Genomic DNA, 15,997 nt, shown 5'->3' with positions numbered 1-15,997 from the left:
ACAATGAATAATAAACACAGGCAAGTGAAGTAAAATGTCGCGGGGGAATTGTTCCGGGGGGTAAATGTCCGGGGGGTAATTGTCCGGGGTGAGAGCGTGATTGTCCGGGGGTAAATGTCCCGGGGGTAATTGTCCGGGGGTAAATGTCCGGGGGTAATTGTCGGCGGGGGTAATTGTCCAGGGGGAAAATGTCCAGGGGGTGATTGTCACGGGGGGTAAATGCCGGGGGGTAAATGTCCGGGGGTAATTGTGCCGGGGGGTTGATTGTCCGGGGGGTGAATGGCATGGGGTAAATGGCTTATGGGGGGTAAATTGTCCGGGTAAATTGTTCGCGGGTAACTTGTCCAGGGGGTGATTGTCGCGGGGGTATGTGTCCTGACACCATATCATACAGCACATATATAATGATCGCGTGGCTCCTCAACCGGACAGCGGGGGGGTACCATCTAGCAGAAGGGAAGAGTAGGGAAGGCACTAAAATCAGCTACAACGCATCGGGGCCAACTTGGGTAGTAAGAACAGACCCACTTGTCTAGTTTCGACAGCGTTACAGCTTCGTGAGATGGTGGAGATACCGGGTAGCCACCTGTATAGGAACTGCCAACCTGTCTGTCACAGCGTTAACAGCTTCGCCGTAGATGGTGTGGATACGGTGGAGCCAACCTGTTATAGAAACGGCCAACCTGTCCTGATTCAGCCAGCTTACCCGTGGATACTGGTGGTAATACGGGGGGTCCCACATTGTATAGAACGGCCACCTGTCTGTTCCCAGCGTTCACATAGCTTCCGCGTGGATGGGTGATACCGAGTGTAGCCACAGTATAGACGACCACTGTATAAGAACGACCACCTGTCTGCTTCACAGCGTGTCACAGCTGCTCCTGGGATGTGGTGGATAACGGTTGTAAGCCACCTGTATAGAACGGCCGACCTGTCTGTTCACACAGCGTTTACAGCTCATCCGTGGAATGGTGGGGATACGGTGTAGGTGCCTTAGTAATAGAACGGACCCACCTGTAATGTTCACAGCGTCACAGCTTCCCGTGGATAGGTGTTGATTAGCGGTGTCAGGCCACCTGTAATATGACGAACCACCTGTATAGAACGGCCACCGGGTGGTCTTTCCCCAGCTCCGAGCCTTCCCGTGGATGGTAAGGTGATAACGGTGTAGCCAACATGTATAGGACGGATCACCGCCTGTATAGAACGCGCACACTGTCTTAGTTCACCAGCGTTCACAAGCTTCCCGTGGATGGTGGGGATACGGTGTAGCCACCACTGTATAGACGCACAGTATAGAACGACGCACTTTTGTCTGTTCAGCAGCGTTCAACGAGCTTTCCGTGGATGGTAGGATGATACGGTGTAGCCATCTGTAATAGAAACGACCACACTGTCTGTTCACAGCGTATCACAGCTTCCGTGGAATGGTGGAGAATACGTGTAGCCACCTGTATAACGAGCACCTGTCTGTCACACAGCGGTGAACAGCTTTCGCCGATGAGGATGTGGGGAATAACGTGTGGATCCAACGCTGATATAGAACGGCCACCTGTCTGTTCCACACTTCCACAGTGAGATGGTGGTAATACGGGTAGACACCTGTTTAGAACGGCCACCTGTCTGTTCGCAGCGTTCCACACAAGCTTCCCCGGGAATGGTGGGGATAACGGTGTAGCCGCCACCTTATGAAAACGACCACCTGTCCTGCTCAACAGCGTTCACAGCTCTCCGTGGATGGTGGAGGAAAATACGTGTAGCCACCTGGATAGAACGCGACCACCTGTCTGTTCACCAGCGTTAACAGCTCCGTGGATCGGTGGCATACGGTAGAGGCCAAACTGTATTAGAACGGTCACCATATACTGTTCACAAGCTTCCCAGTGGATGGTGGTGATATGGTATAAGCCCACATGTATAGGACGACCAACCTGTATAAGAACGACCAACCTGGATCTGTTCACAGTAGTTCACAGCTTCGCGTGATGGTGGTTGATAACGGTGTAGCCCAGTATAAACGCCACACTGTATACGAACGACGGGGACCTTGTTTGTTGTCACAGCGTTCACAGCATCCACGCGTGATCATAGATAGCAACAGTAACAAAACTCGGTATATAATGAAATGCATAAAAAAAACCGCACGCAACACACTAACACAATATAAACGGAGTAAGCATGCAGTAACTGTCCACTGATATATATACATATGTAGCCTCTAGATGTACGCTTGTAGATAGTACTCGTAGATAGTAGACGTAACGATGGTGTAAACGGTAAACAACTGATAGGTTTATTCTAAGCACGGATGGTGACAGTGTACACGTGCCAACTCGTAGGCGAGGTCTCTCTCGAACTCACTCAAACTCTCCCTTTTATCCGTCTCCCCCGACCTCGTTACCGCGCGGCGGTCATCGTGAAGGCCGTCGAACCCCGTCCGTGCCGCCACCGCCTGTTATTAAGGGAGAACCCTAATGACATCTGCGGGACACGTATGGGGTGGCCTCGTTTATTGACCGCCTTGCGACAATGCTGATTTATTTATGACCCGTAAGCATGTGTTTGGTGGTCAGCAGAGCTGTCCTCTGTCAGTTTCGTTAATCACCTAGGCGGTGTGAGAAATAGTGTTTGTCGGAGATCTCACGGGCCTACATTTCACCCTGCCCTAAAAAGAAGTCGATATTTATCGGCTTCATACCAGTCTCCTGACTGGAGAAACTGATTTACCGAAAAAACGATTACGGAAAAAAATTTTACCGAAAAATTGCAACCGTTTAAATGTATAAGCTTCCTCTAGTGTTCCTTGTAGCCGCCACCGCGTAACATGTCAACTAATACCATACAATTCATTTCAATACCATTCAATACATTTCAACTCGATTAGACTCAATGATAATATAATACCAAATACCCGTGTATAATATCGTTCCGTAATTCTCGCGTCGTCCCGTCACCCATCGCGTGATATACTGTGCATTACAATTTCAAAATTTACGATTATATCGTATGTCAAACCGTCACCAATCGCATCATATACTGTTCGTTAAAAAATGTATTTATAAAATGTACGATGATAATCATATGTCGAACCGTCACCCATCGCGTATCGCGTAATATAGACTGCACAACAGTTAAAAGAGATGGCATATACTATTAAAGGACACGTACAAACGTTATAACTCGCGTCCGAAATTATGATAGGTTCTGGTTATAATGTTATTTTAACTGCGTGGATCAAAACTCACAATGTGTATAGAAAAGTGAAAATTCGCGCAAAGGTTATAAATTTCATATCAAAGTTCGCGTATTGCCGTGCACAACAATAACGTGAGAACCATATGCGAAAACAAACCAAATAATAGTAAGAAGATTTTTAGAAAACAGTTTACATGAAATACAATTTTATCTTGTAATTTAAAAAAAAAAGAGGGAAAATACCTGTTTGTTTATTTCGGTACTCTGCCAGAACCCGTTAGACTGCGGGGAAAAGGAAGAAGGGACAGTTTGCCCTTACCTACTTGATAACCCCGCCTAATGGCGAAGCCATGCAAACCAGCGACAACAAACCAACTTAGTAGCCATCCAAGTAGGCCCCCTGCAACCCGATGTCGTTTGCGTCCGACCGCGGCGAAAGGGTCCCCATGGGGTGGCGACCGTGAGGTCGGTTGTGGCAACCCGACACCGCCCCGGCCCGACCCGGCACTGATAGGTTTATTCTAAGCACGGATGGTGACAGTGTACACGTGCCAACTCGTAGGCGAGGTCTCTCTCGAACTCACTCAAACTCTCCCTTTTATCCGTCTCCCCCGACCTCGTTACCGCGCGGCGGTCATTGTGAAGGCCGTCGAACCCCGTCCGTGCCGCCACCGCCTGTCATTAAGGGAGAACCCTAATGACATCTGCGGGACACGTATGGGGTGGCCTCGTTTATTGACCGCCTTGCGACAATGCTGATTTATTTATGACCCGTAAGCATGTGTTTGGTGGTCAGCAGAGCTGTCCTCTGTCAGTTTCGTTAATCACCTAGGCGGTGTGAGAAATAGTGTTTGTCGGAGATCTCACGGGCCTACACATACACACATATATATCGCTGTGGCTCCTCAACCGGACACGTACATCTCACGGAGGGAAGAGTAGGGAGGCTACTAAAATCGTTACAGTTGGCCGTTGTTGAACAGACAAGTGGTCGTTCTATACCGTATCTCCACCATCCACGGAAAGCTGTGAACGCTGTGGCTACGCTGTGAACAGACAGGTGGCCGTTCTATACAGGGGTAACAGCTTCCCGTGGATGGTNGCTGTGAACGCTGTGAATAGACAGGTGGCCGTTCTATACAGGTGGCTACACCGTATCTCCACCATCCACGGGAAGCTGTGAACGCTGTGAACAGACAGGTGGCCGTTCTATACAGGTGGCCGTTCTATACAGGTGGCTACACCGTATCACCACCATCCACGGAAAGCTGTAAACGCTGTGAACAAACAAGCATCTGTTAGCGTCCGTCTCTTTAGCGCTGAACACGGCAGAGTCGACTCCAATTAGAGCCACCTATTGGCAGAATTTGACTGTTTCGGAACGGGGTTAACGTTTTCACTTCTTTCAAAAATACCAATTAACCTGACAATCAGGATCACGGAAAGCGTTCTTAATTCCATTACTATTATAACTTAACCAGATTTTCTTGGCTCGCGATCCGATAGGAGTGTCCAAAACCGAGAACTAATGTCCTCTATACTGTGATTGCTCGGAGTCAAGATATAATATCGTCCACGATCACCCAGATCAGAACACCATTTTAACAAGCAAACGATTCTTAATATTAGCTTCTGGAGAGATACAGGCTATACGAGGATGAGACCGGTAGAGCTAAGAGAAACAGCGACGCTTCGTCACCGAGATTTTTGCTTTTTAATCCCAGCGCCTTGTTCGTTGTTGCGGATAGATTTTCACGCGCACGTCCCATCTTGTCGACGGTGGATCGACTGACGATTTCTAGGATTAATGCAGTGAAGGCCGATGAACGTAATGGTAGAGATTTCGCGCGTTCACGAAGAAGAACTAGAGAATAAGAGCAGCGCACAGCAGGAGGTGAGGCCCGGATGCAGGGTAGACGGCGAGTCTGACGAAACGCCATTAAGCTGTGACTGAGTACGACAGTCAGAGAGCCAGGCCTCGCCAAGCACGATGTTGGTCGGCGTGCGCAGATCGTGAAGCCGAACGATCGCCGCGACGGACGAAGCGAGTTGATAGCGAGGGGTGACGCACCACGAGCCGACATGAATGCCAGAATGTATAGAAAGCAGTCTGACCGCGCGCCGATTCCGTCCGGGTCTGTTTTCGCGTCGTGGGGAGCAGCAGCGTCTTTGCGACACAACAGTACGGTCGGTAAACTTAAAATAAAAATGAAGAAGAAAAGAACATACAAGTAAATTTGATGCGCTAGTCTATACGATGTAAGGTCGTCGAAAATACAGAGTCCGCAAGATCTATCGATTAAACACGAGCGGCGCAGCTTATTAAAGGAAAATAGGTCAACACTTGACGAAACCGAATGTAAATACATAAACTAATTGTTTCACTAGCACAGACAGTAGATCTCGCCGTGTATTATAAGTTGGGATTTTGGAGTCCTGATCCGTTCTTGTGGAAAGTTTACTCGGTGTTCTGTTTCGGATTTTCTGAGTCATCCTTGGACTTTTTGTATTACTGACTAGCTTCGTATACTTTCGTGGCTGTATAAAGAGGACAGCGTGAGCCAGGTGGTTCTAAAGCATAGATGCAATCAGTAAACTATCAAAACTCGGATCAGTACTGGTGAGAAATCATATAGAGACAGTCGACAGTCTTAACGCGCGACTAAGACAATTCACAAAGCTTGGACGTCGTCACTTACACTAGCCTTACAATAATTATTCAACATAGCGTCAGTAAGCATGCAGTCAACTGCCTTCACTATTATAACTACTTCAATCATTCCCACTACACATTCCGCCTGTGCGCTCCTCCCAGCTCGATCTCTACCATCTCACGTAGGGAAAGAGATCGAGCACGTCAACCGCCTAAACAATAATCGAGCTAGCACCTGTGAGTTTATAGGTATCATAAGCAACACGTCGACCAACTAACGTATACACACAAACCTACATGTTTGAATCGTTACAAAGTCCGATACACATTAGACTTCAAGTGGACTTGCGAGGCAGCACATATACGCGATGGTAGCACTGTACCAGCCTAGAGTATACCGTGTCACACGCCAAGACTCGTATCAACACGAGCCGTTATAACAAACCTTCCCGTGAAGGTTGTGGATCACAACGGTTGGGACGACCACCTGCATATAGTAGTTGAAGATCACGATAGAAGCCAATACATGCAACAATTCATCTGCGATATCCACCCACACAGCCTACGTGAGGGGACGAATATTTTCTCACCGTATGAGCATATAGTACACATACCACACACTGTATAAAACCGCCACCTTTCCGTCACTAGCGTTTAAACAGCTCTCCCGGGATGGTGAGATACGTTTCAGCCACTGTATGGAACGGCCACTTGTCTGTCATCAGCGTTCACAGCTCCCCATGATGGTGGGATACGAGGTAGCCACTGTAAACTACCACTCCTGCATAAGACAACGGCCCCAATTGCATGTTCCTAAGCGTGATTCACAAGGGCTCACTGAGGGGTGATACGGGTCGTATGCGCGCGCGAGCATGTATTCATATAAGAGGAGACCACCGTCCTGCTGCGGCCCTTATAGCGGCATCAGACCAGAGCAATGCCAAACTGTCTGTCACGCAACTCGACGCGGTAACTATCACAGCCCCGTGGATGCTGCGATAGCGCTGGTGCTGATGTACGTGCCATACTCGCCTGTTAGAAGCGCGTGTCGCAAGTCTGTCATAGAACGTACAATTCGCGCGTCGTTATAACAGCGTGAATGCATCTTAGCGAAAGCTATAATATATATACTATATACGATATATAATAAGCGTTACATTACAGCTATCTCGTAGATGGTGAGCAGTATCGTGGTCAGCGCATCGCCATCGCCGGCTACTAGAACGTGCACCCGTTGGCGAAAGACATATTGCTATAGATCCGTTGCTACTAGTGTACCGATATCCGAAGGATTAGGCGAGGGCAGGAAGACGATTAGGTTTCCACCACTGTAATTATTGACCGAAACGAGACTACACCAGTACATGTTACAATAGCGATATAACTAGCTTCCCGGTGAAAAATGGAGGGGATACCGGTGATAACCATCGTGTATAATAACTAGCCCACCCTCTAATCCTGTCAACAACGCTAATTCCTCGATCGAGGGTCAGATAATATCGCGTGAGTAACCAACTACATGTAATAATAACGATATAACTAGCAACGTCATCTTATCCCAGCGTTCACCAAAAGCTCTACACATGTGTAGGCGGTGGTGATACGGTTCCCCACAATTAGGATATTAGATGAACGACACCTATATGCACATAATCTCCACCGTAGCTATGAAAAAAATATAGCGAAGATCATTATAGAGATGATAGCTGTATTCTAAAATATTTTAACAACTCGAGACAATAACGTCTCATTATCTACTATGGCCTCCTAGATATCATATCATCATCCACCTGTGAGTTTCGTAGCTTATTGATCCCACGATTTCTAACCTAATTATCCTAGTGCGTCTACCTCTTTCCACTCTCTGCTCGTACCATCTCCTCTGCCCCATTACTCGCTTATACATGCCCTGTATGCACGGGTTAGCCAGCCGTAAAAGAGTGTATTGTTGCTATCATATCTCGCGGCGATCTGTATGAGATACCGTTTTAGAATTGCTACTGCATAAGATACAGTCTTAAACGAGACTAATCTCACTGTGAGTCCTTCTGAGTACATTGCGTCGTCCTCCCACACTGACTTAACCTACATTAATAGTGCCACTGCGTCTCGTCCGCCGCACTAAGACCCAACAGACTATACACATGATGCCTTTAGTACTAGGTTGAAGAAGAGATGAAGAGCACGAGATGAGTAGAAGAGAAGAGTAAGTAGAAAGAGACGATAACAGCCCCGCGACTGAGTAATGAGACATAACTCTAGAAGTTCTACGCAGCTGCATAACTAATGATGATCTTATAAGAATATACATCAATGAGTGTCAATACAGATAGTCGACCTTATTGCCCTAAATCTGATGCGATCTTAACCATAATATTGACAAATTTGAGAGTGCAGAGTATGCCCATCTCGACGCGCAAGAGCTGCCATTAGGCTAGTACCGGCCTGCAAAAGATCGAGGAACAAACACTTATTACCACCCGCGAGCGAGAACGACATCGCGAGCGTTATTAGAAGCTAGCGTGTGTCTAGACATTAATCATTCAATAACTAAACAGGCCTAGCAAATAAACCACTGTGCAGTCTTCGATTAATGACCCAGCGATAACCATAATAATTCAGGTAAGATTCTACGCGAGCCGAACGCAAGCATTAGCGCCATCTAACATAGGCTATTATTCACTAAAACGCTCAATAGCATACGACGAAGAGTCAGAGTATAAATAATCAAATAAAGAATACTAAATTACATAGCGTGAGATACATGCTTAGAAATAATGCTAGTGTGATCTCATACGATAAGTATAAAATATTATACGCAAAAACACTATTTAAATCAGATTTGCTGATAATTATATTAAGTGCTTAAAATATTGTTACTATTCATTTATAGGTTTATCTTATTAAAGGTATCGACCAATCATAAGACCACATTGAACTCATAAGCCATAGTTATACGCATGTCTCGCGAAGGAGTCGAGTTAAATTCTAGAATTCTACATGCGTGAATACTATAGTCAATGGATAAATGATATTGCCATTTATTTAGCGTGATAGATTTCGAGATAATACGTGACTTCACGACTTCGAGCTCGTTATACTGTATTTACTGTATATTATATGCACACATAACAGTCGAGCCGCGCGCGTCCAACGCCTGTACATACAGTTATATTAACCGGACCATTATGAGTACGCACGGGTGTCATAGCCGTACAAACGCCAGGCCTACGCCTATCAGTATTATCGGAGTATTCTAGTTATCATACAACGCTACTAGACACTTCTACAGCCAGCGGACGAACTCAAATAGGAACTACCATGAGCAGAGATAGATAGATCAATCACTAGCGTGCGAAATGCAGCGCACTCATAATCCGCATATGTGTAGTATCTGTGAATCTCCGCATAACTGTGTACGATGTATACCCGCTAATTAATCTACAACTATCAGGCCGACGCAGCGGCGACTTAAAACGGACACTACAATAATGCGTTAAGTCACATACAAAGCACCGGCCTGCCGTAGTAGGTTGATTCCGGATATAGAAAAAAGTAGTACTGGTAATTTCATATCTTCGTTCCGAATCTAGGAAGTGAGGTGTACGTATCGAGAGAGACGCGACATGCCAAAATTGAGACACAACAAGCTTAAAGAAAAGTCACTGGAGCCTTCGGAATCTTCACTGACTCGTGAAATCGATTAACAATAATTAGGCATATGAGTACAATTAGCGCGAAAATTTCAATCTTGTGTTCGTCCGGCGCGGGAAAGCGCGCGGGCCATATCCCCATGAACGACATTATACGAAGAACACGACGAGTCATCATCTCGAAGAACACTCTCTGCAGTCGAGTAGACATGCCCTAGAACATCCTCTCACTCGCTCCATGGCGTGATTGATAGTATCTGTCTAGAAATAACACCTCCTCTCTCGTCGAGCTCTCCGAAGTTCATTGCACGCAATAGCGATGTACTCTAATATAATAGCTGTTATCCACCGCGCGGCAAGCCCATTTGCTTATACAAGCGTATATCGTCTCTTACCATCCGGTAGATCTACAAGTTATTTACTCTCTCTCTAAATCTCGCGATCTGTACTGAGAATCCCCCCCCCTCTTCTCTAGCAATTCCTACTCATGCATACGGCTCCTACTGTCCTCACAAATCATATCCATTCGTAGCTTTTCAATCTAATCGCAGCGCTCTCTCAGCACGACTTCAACCATACCACTATAATTAGTATGATATGGCGTCGAATAGCAAAACAGCAGACGATCAAAGACCTCAAGAACAACCCAATCAACTCTAAGGCCTAAGACAGATAATCTTCCGGTTTTAGCCGTAATGGCAGCTAGACAAGAACATGTATACACTACGGATCTCTCGCGATCTGTAGAGATACTTCTAGATTTCTACCAGTCAATAATGATAACATGTCACACTATACTACACACACCTGTGAATGTCCGAATTAATTGACCCCGATTAACCTAATTAATCGCAAATAGCCAGCGCAGCCCACAAGTCCCGACAGTACGACCTGTATAACTGCAGGTGACGCATGCGCGACACGTTTAAATTGAGCGTAGAAAAAGGGTAGGTTACTATAATGAGTATCATATGCTCGAGGATCTATATGGAGATACTTTCTAGACACCTAACAGGCCGTACTCTGAACTCATATCTGTCCTACACGAATAACACTTGTGAGTATCGATGTAATAGACCAACAGCGATTCCCTACAGTGAAAGCTAATAAATATTTGCCGAGCCGCGCGATCAAGCCCATTAGTCTTATAGCTATTCTTATAACGATACAATCGACATGTATACGGTGTAAGAAAAGAGTATTACTATCATTATCTGCCGGTGCGGATCTAAGCGTATACATACTGTATTCCTGAGAATCCTACCAGTGTCGAGTTATGACAGCTGCAGTGTCGAGAATTAAGCACTGGAGTTGCCGAGTTAAGAGATGAGACTCACAAGCGATAACCCTAGACATGAGATATAAATATTATAGTGTATTATATAACACGGCGTATAGTAGTAAGACCCAATTAGATATAGGATTATATATATGCGGGCGCAGCATGGCCTTTACATGCCGCGACGTGGCGTTCCGCCGACAAGAAGAATATCTGAGTCACGGAGCTATGACATTTTCCGAGGACACATGAACTATCTAATCATCAATAAATACACGGCCTTTCACGAAATATAAGGACAACATGTTAGCATTCAGAGAATAATTAGACTTGCTCAATTCAGAAATTAACAATATACGATAATTAATCATAGCAGATATGACACACGAAAAATTATATCCGACATAAGCAATTAGCCTTATATAGGAAGTAACCTAGTAGTAAAGCGTCAGTGAGGATTAAGCCGATAGAAAAATGTATTACTCAAATAATATCTATCTCATCTATATATAATATTAGCGTTTATCTAGAAATTTCAATAATCAATGCATTAAATGATTCAGGTCTTAGAAAATAAATTCACGAGTAGAGATATCGAGTTAATTTAGACCCAATCTAATTTACACTAAATAATGGAGCTTGGAATTACAGCAAGCGTCTGTTTCAATTGACACCCATGCACATATGGACAATAGCATATAATAGTAAAAAAAAGAATCGCGCTATAGCTAACTCCGAAGGATCGATANACGGCCAACTGTATAGAACGACCACCTGTCTGTTCACAGCTTCCCGTGGATGGTGGTGATACGGTGTAGCCACCTGTATAGAACGGCCACCTGTCTGTTCACAGCGTTCACAGCTTCCCGTGGATGGTGGTGATACGGTGTAGCCACCTGTATAGAACGGCCACCTGTCTGTTCACAGCGTTCACAGCTTCCCGTGGATGGTGGGGATACGGTGTATCCACCTGTATAGGACGGCCACCTGTATAGAACGACCACCTGTCTGTTCACAGCGTTCACAGCGTCCCGTGGATGGTGGTTATACGGTGGGTTTATGCCCAGTTGGCCTACTCCCATTTCGCCTACGGCGGAATTCCCATTTCGTCTATAGCAAAAGAGAGAGAAATGTCTACACCCATTTCGCATACTCCCAATTGGCCTACACTAAAAATCCACTCCATTCCCATTTTGTCTACCATCAGTTTGTCCACTAAATAATCATTTATAAATGTAATATATGGTCACACCATCCACGCGAAGCTGTGAACAGACAGGTGGTCGTTCTATATAGGTGGTCGTTTTATACAGGTGGCTACACCGTATCTCCACCATCCACGGGAAGCTGTTAACGCTGTGAACAGACAGGTGGTCGTTCTATACAGGTGGCTACACCGTATCCCCACCATCCACGGGAAGCTGTTAACGCTGTGAACAGACAGGTGGCCGTTCTATACAGGTGGCTACACCGTATCACCACCATCCACGGGAAGCTGTTAACGCTGTGAACAGACAGGTGGCCGTTCTATACAGGTGGCTACACCGTATCCCCACTATCCACGGAAAGTTGTTAACGCTGTGAACAGACAGGCATCTGTTAGCGTTCGTCTCTTTAGCGCTGAACGCGGCAGAGTCGACTCTATATAGAGCCACCTATTGGCAGAATTTGACTGTTTCGGAACGGGGTTAACGTTTTCACTTTTCAAAATCCTATTACAATCTAATGTACACGTTTTTTTATATTTAACTATTTAACTTATACCCAGATTTATACTTGGATCCACGATGTGTCAAACGAAAGTAATTTTCTATACTGATTTTGGAGTCGACTCCATATATATTTAAAAGCTAACGATTCATTAATTATTAGCTTTTGATATATTATAATGAGATAGCAGTAGAGCTAGAGTAATAGATTCAACATTGGTACCGACATCACTCGTCTGTGCGTACTACAGTAGTTTTAAAATTCAAATAAAAATGAAGAAGAGAAGAACAAGTAAATTTTGATTGTTTATTCTCATTAGCAAATACAGCATGGCTTCATTGATTAAAAACGAGCAGTTTTAAAGGAAAATAAGGTCAACACTTGACAAAAATGTAAACATAAAATATTTTCACTACAAAAAGAACAGCGTGTATTATAATGGCTGAAGTCATGTTTTCGAAAGGTTCTCGGGTCGGTCGGATTTCTGGCATCCGGATTTTTGGACTTCTACTGTATATGTCGCTGTATAAGAACAGCGTGAGCATAGATAGCAACAGTAACAAAACTCGGTATATAATGAAATGCATAAAAAAACCGCACGCAACACACTAACACAATATAAACGGAGTAAGCATGCAGTAACTGTCCACTGATATATATACATACACACATATATATCGCTGTGGCTCCTCAACCGGACACGTACATCTCACGGAGGGAAGAGTAGGGAGGCTACTAAAATCGCTACAACCGCTACAACCGCCGCTAAATGTACTGTTGAAACTAGTTTTATTACTGGTACACAACAATTAATAGCATAACAATAAACGTGTTGATAGTTTTCTGATAAAAACACAAATTGACTTAGCAGCGCCACCACCGCCGTAAGGACTAGCTGGGTGGGGGGGAGGCAAGCTCCCTGTTGATTGGTCCATCCTGTTAACTGGTCGTTTAGCCACAGAACATTGGCGACCGGTCACGGGTCGAGGAACCACAGCCTATATACAAAAGGCTTATTTGGAAAAACTGCACATGTCCATTTTGAAGAAATGAGAGAAAACGAGAAAAATAATTATTTGACAATCATTACCTCCGCCCAACGGAGTTGGAGGAGGTTATGTTTTCGCTCTCGTGTGTTCGTGTGTTCGCGCGATCGATATTAGCCAGCCAGCGAGTCAGCAAGCCGAGGCGTATGGCGTATGTCGTTGGCGGAGGTATGCACTCTCCGTGAGTGCACTCTGTCTAGTTTACATTGTTTTCATCATTGGTTAAAATTTGCTGATAGATATAGGCTATTTTGCAACTAAAGGTTTATGTATGTAAGCTAAACACGAATTATGTTGGGTCTTTTAAACATGATGTAGGCTGTTTTTCAAGAAAAAAGTACTCTAAACAGTACCTATGTTCACATACTAGACATTGGTGGCTTAAAGTCATTTTTGAAAAATATGGACATAGGCCGTTTTGCAAAATAAGCTTTTCGTTATCAGTGTAACTGATACACATGGAATTTTGCACAGGAAAGAGATCTGATTCTGATTGGCTAATTTTGTCTCTTATTTTTTTATTATTTTTGGCTAATTTTTTTATATTTGAGAATTAGGGATAGAGTTAGGATTAGGGTTAGGATTAAGATTAAGATTAGGGTTAGGGTTAGGGTTAACTGATTTCTATATCCACAACTTATTTATATATTCACTATCTCTCTCCTTAGACCTACTAATACACATAATGATGATCTACTCGATTGTAGAACGCGTCCGGTCATATAATTTATTTCTTGTGTGACCCTAACTATATTTTTTCAGTAAAAACAATAAACAATAAGTTTTTACCACAATATTACTTACCTTTCGGTATTTTATCAAAAAGATTTGTTTTTGTAAATTTTGAAGCAATTGTAAATCCAGTAAAATCAACGATTTGAAAGGAGGCGTGGCCTAATCGTGACGTGGATTTGGGAATCTGTGCTGAGCGTTGTAAAGGATGTGCGTAACTGTGTGTTTGTGATGAATATCGAGATATAATAGATTCAACACATTCGCATTTCTGTCGCAATCGCGCGTTTCCTCACTTCTGGACCCCGCGGGGCATACTCTCTAAGTTAAGGGCGGAATATTTTCCCCCTCCTCCTCCTCTTCTTACCCCTGACAGCATATTCACAAAATCTGTATTTCCGGATTGGGGACATCGTTACGGACTACGGGCCTCCGGCAGACGCCTACACGCGCAGCTCGCTTTGAGTTATACCACCGTTGTTGACGCTCCATGGATGGACGGACGGACGGATAGCCAGACAGACGGATGGATAGACGGAAGAACAAATGGATGAACGGACGGACGGATAGACAGACGGAAGAACGGACGGAGGGACAGACGGACGGATAGACGGACGGAGGAACGGATAGACAGACGGAGGAACGGATGGACGGATGGGCGGATAGACAGACGGACGGATGAATAGACGGAAGAACAGATGGATGGACGGACGGACGGACGGATAGACGAACGGAGTAACGGACGGACGGACGGACGGACGGACGGATAGACAGACGGACGGATGGATAGACGGAAGAACAGATGGATTGACGGACGGACGGATAGGCAGGCGGAGGAACGGATGGACGGACGGACGGACGGACGGACGGACGGACATATAGACAGACGGACGGATGGACGGACGGACGGACGGATAGACAGACGGACGGATGGACGGACGGACGGACGGATAGACAGACAGACGGATGGACGGACGGACGGATAGATAGTACGACTGATAGATAGACGGAAGAACAGATGGATGGACGGACGGACGGACGTATAGACGGACGGAGGAACGGATGGACGGACGAACGGATAGACAGACGGACGGATGGACGGACGGACGGATGGACGGACGGACAGATAGATAGTCAGAAAGATGGATAGTCGGAAGAACAGATGGATAAACGGACGGACGGACGGACGGATAGACAGATGGATGAAAGGACGGATAGACAGACGGAGGAACGAATGGACGGACGAACGGATAGACAGACGGAAGAACGGATGGACGGACGGACGGATAGACAGATGGATGGACGGACGGATAGACAGACGGAGGAACGGATGGACGGACGGACGGATAGACAGACGGANACCACCTGTCTGTTCACAGCGTTCACAGCTTCCCGTGGATGGTGGGGAGTTCTATACAGGTGGGACCACCTGTCTGTTCACAGCGTGCACAGCTTTCCGTAGATGGTGGAGTTACGGTGTAGCCACCTGTATAGAACGGCCACCTGTCTGTTCACAGCGGTAACAGCTTCCCGTGGATGGTGGGGATACGGTGGATCCACCTGTATAGAACGGCCACCTGTCTGTTCACAGCTTCCCGTGGATGGTGGTAATACGGTGTAGCCACCTGTATAGAACGGCCACCTGTCTGTTCCCAGCGTTCACAGCTTCCCGTGGATGGTGGTGATACGGTGTAGCCACATGTATAGGACGACCACCTGTATAGAACGA

The 15,997-nt window shown here is 45.6% G+C and overlaps 1 long non-coding RNA gene across 1 annotated transcript; it reads right to left on the bottom strand.

Moving 5' to 3' along the window:
• Nucleotides 1-12,769: 12,769 nt before the first annotated feature.
• On the bottom strand, nucleotides 12,770-13,613 carry LOC106818777. The gene is made up of 2 exons (XR_001395294.1): nucleotides 13,091-13,613; nucleotides 12,770-13,012 (listed from the first exon to the last, which is right to left on the bottom strand). It is a non-coding gene; the product is annotated as an uncharacterized LOC106818777 (long non-coding RNA).
• Nucleotides 13,614-15,997: the final 2,384 nt, after the last annotated feature.

Source organism: Priapulus caudatus, unplaced genomic scaffold (assembly GCF_000485595.1).
Source record: "Priapulus caudatus unplaced genomic scaffold, Priapulus_caudatus-5.0.1 Scaffold2514, whole genome shotgun sequence".
Taxonomy (NCBI): Eukaryota; Metazoa; Priapulida; class Priapulimorpha; order Priapulimorphida; family Priapulidae; genus Priapulus; species Priapulus caudatus.
Note: the sequence above shows the minus strand (reverse complement) of the source record. Positions and strands in the feature narration are given on the sequence as shown.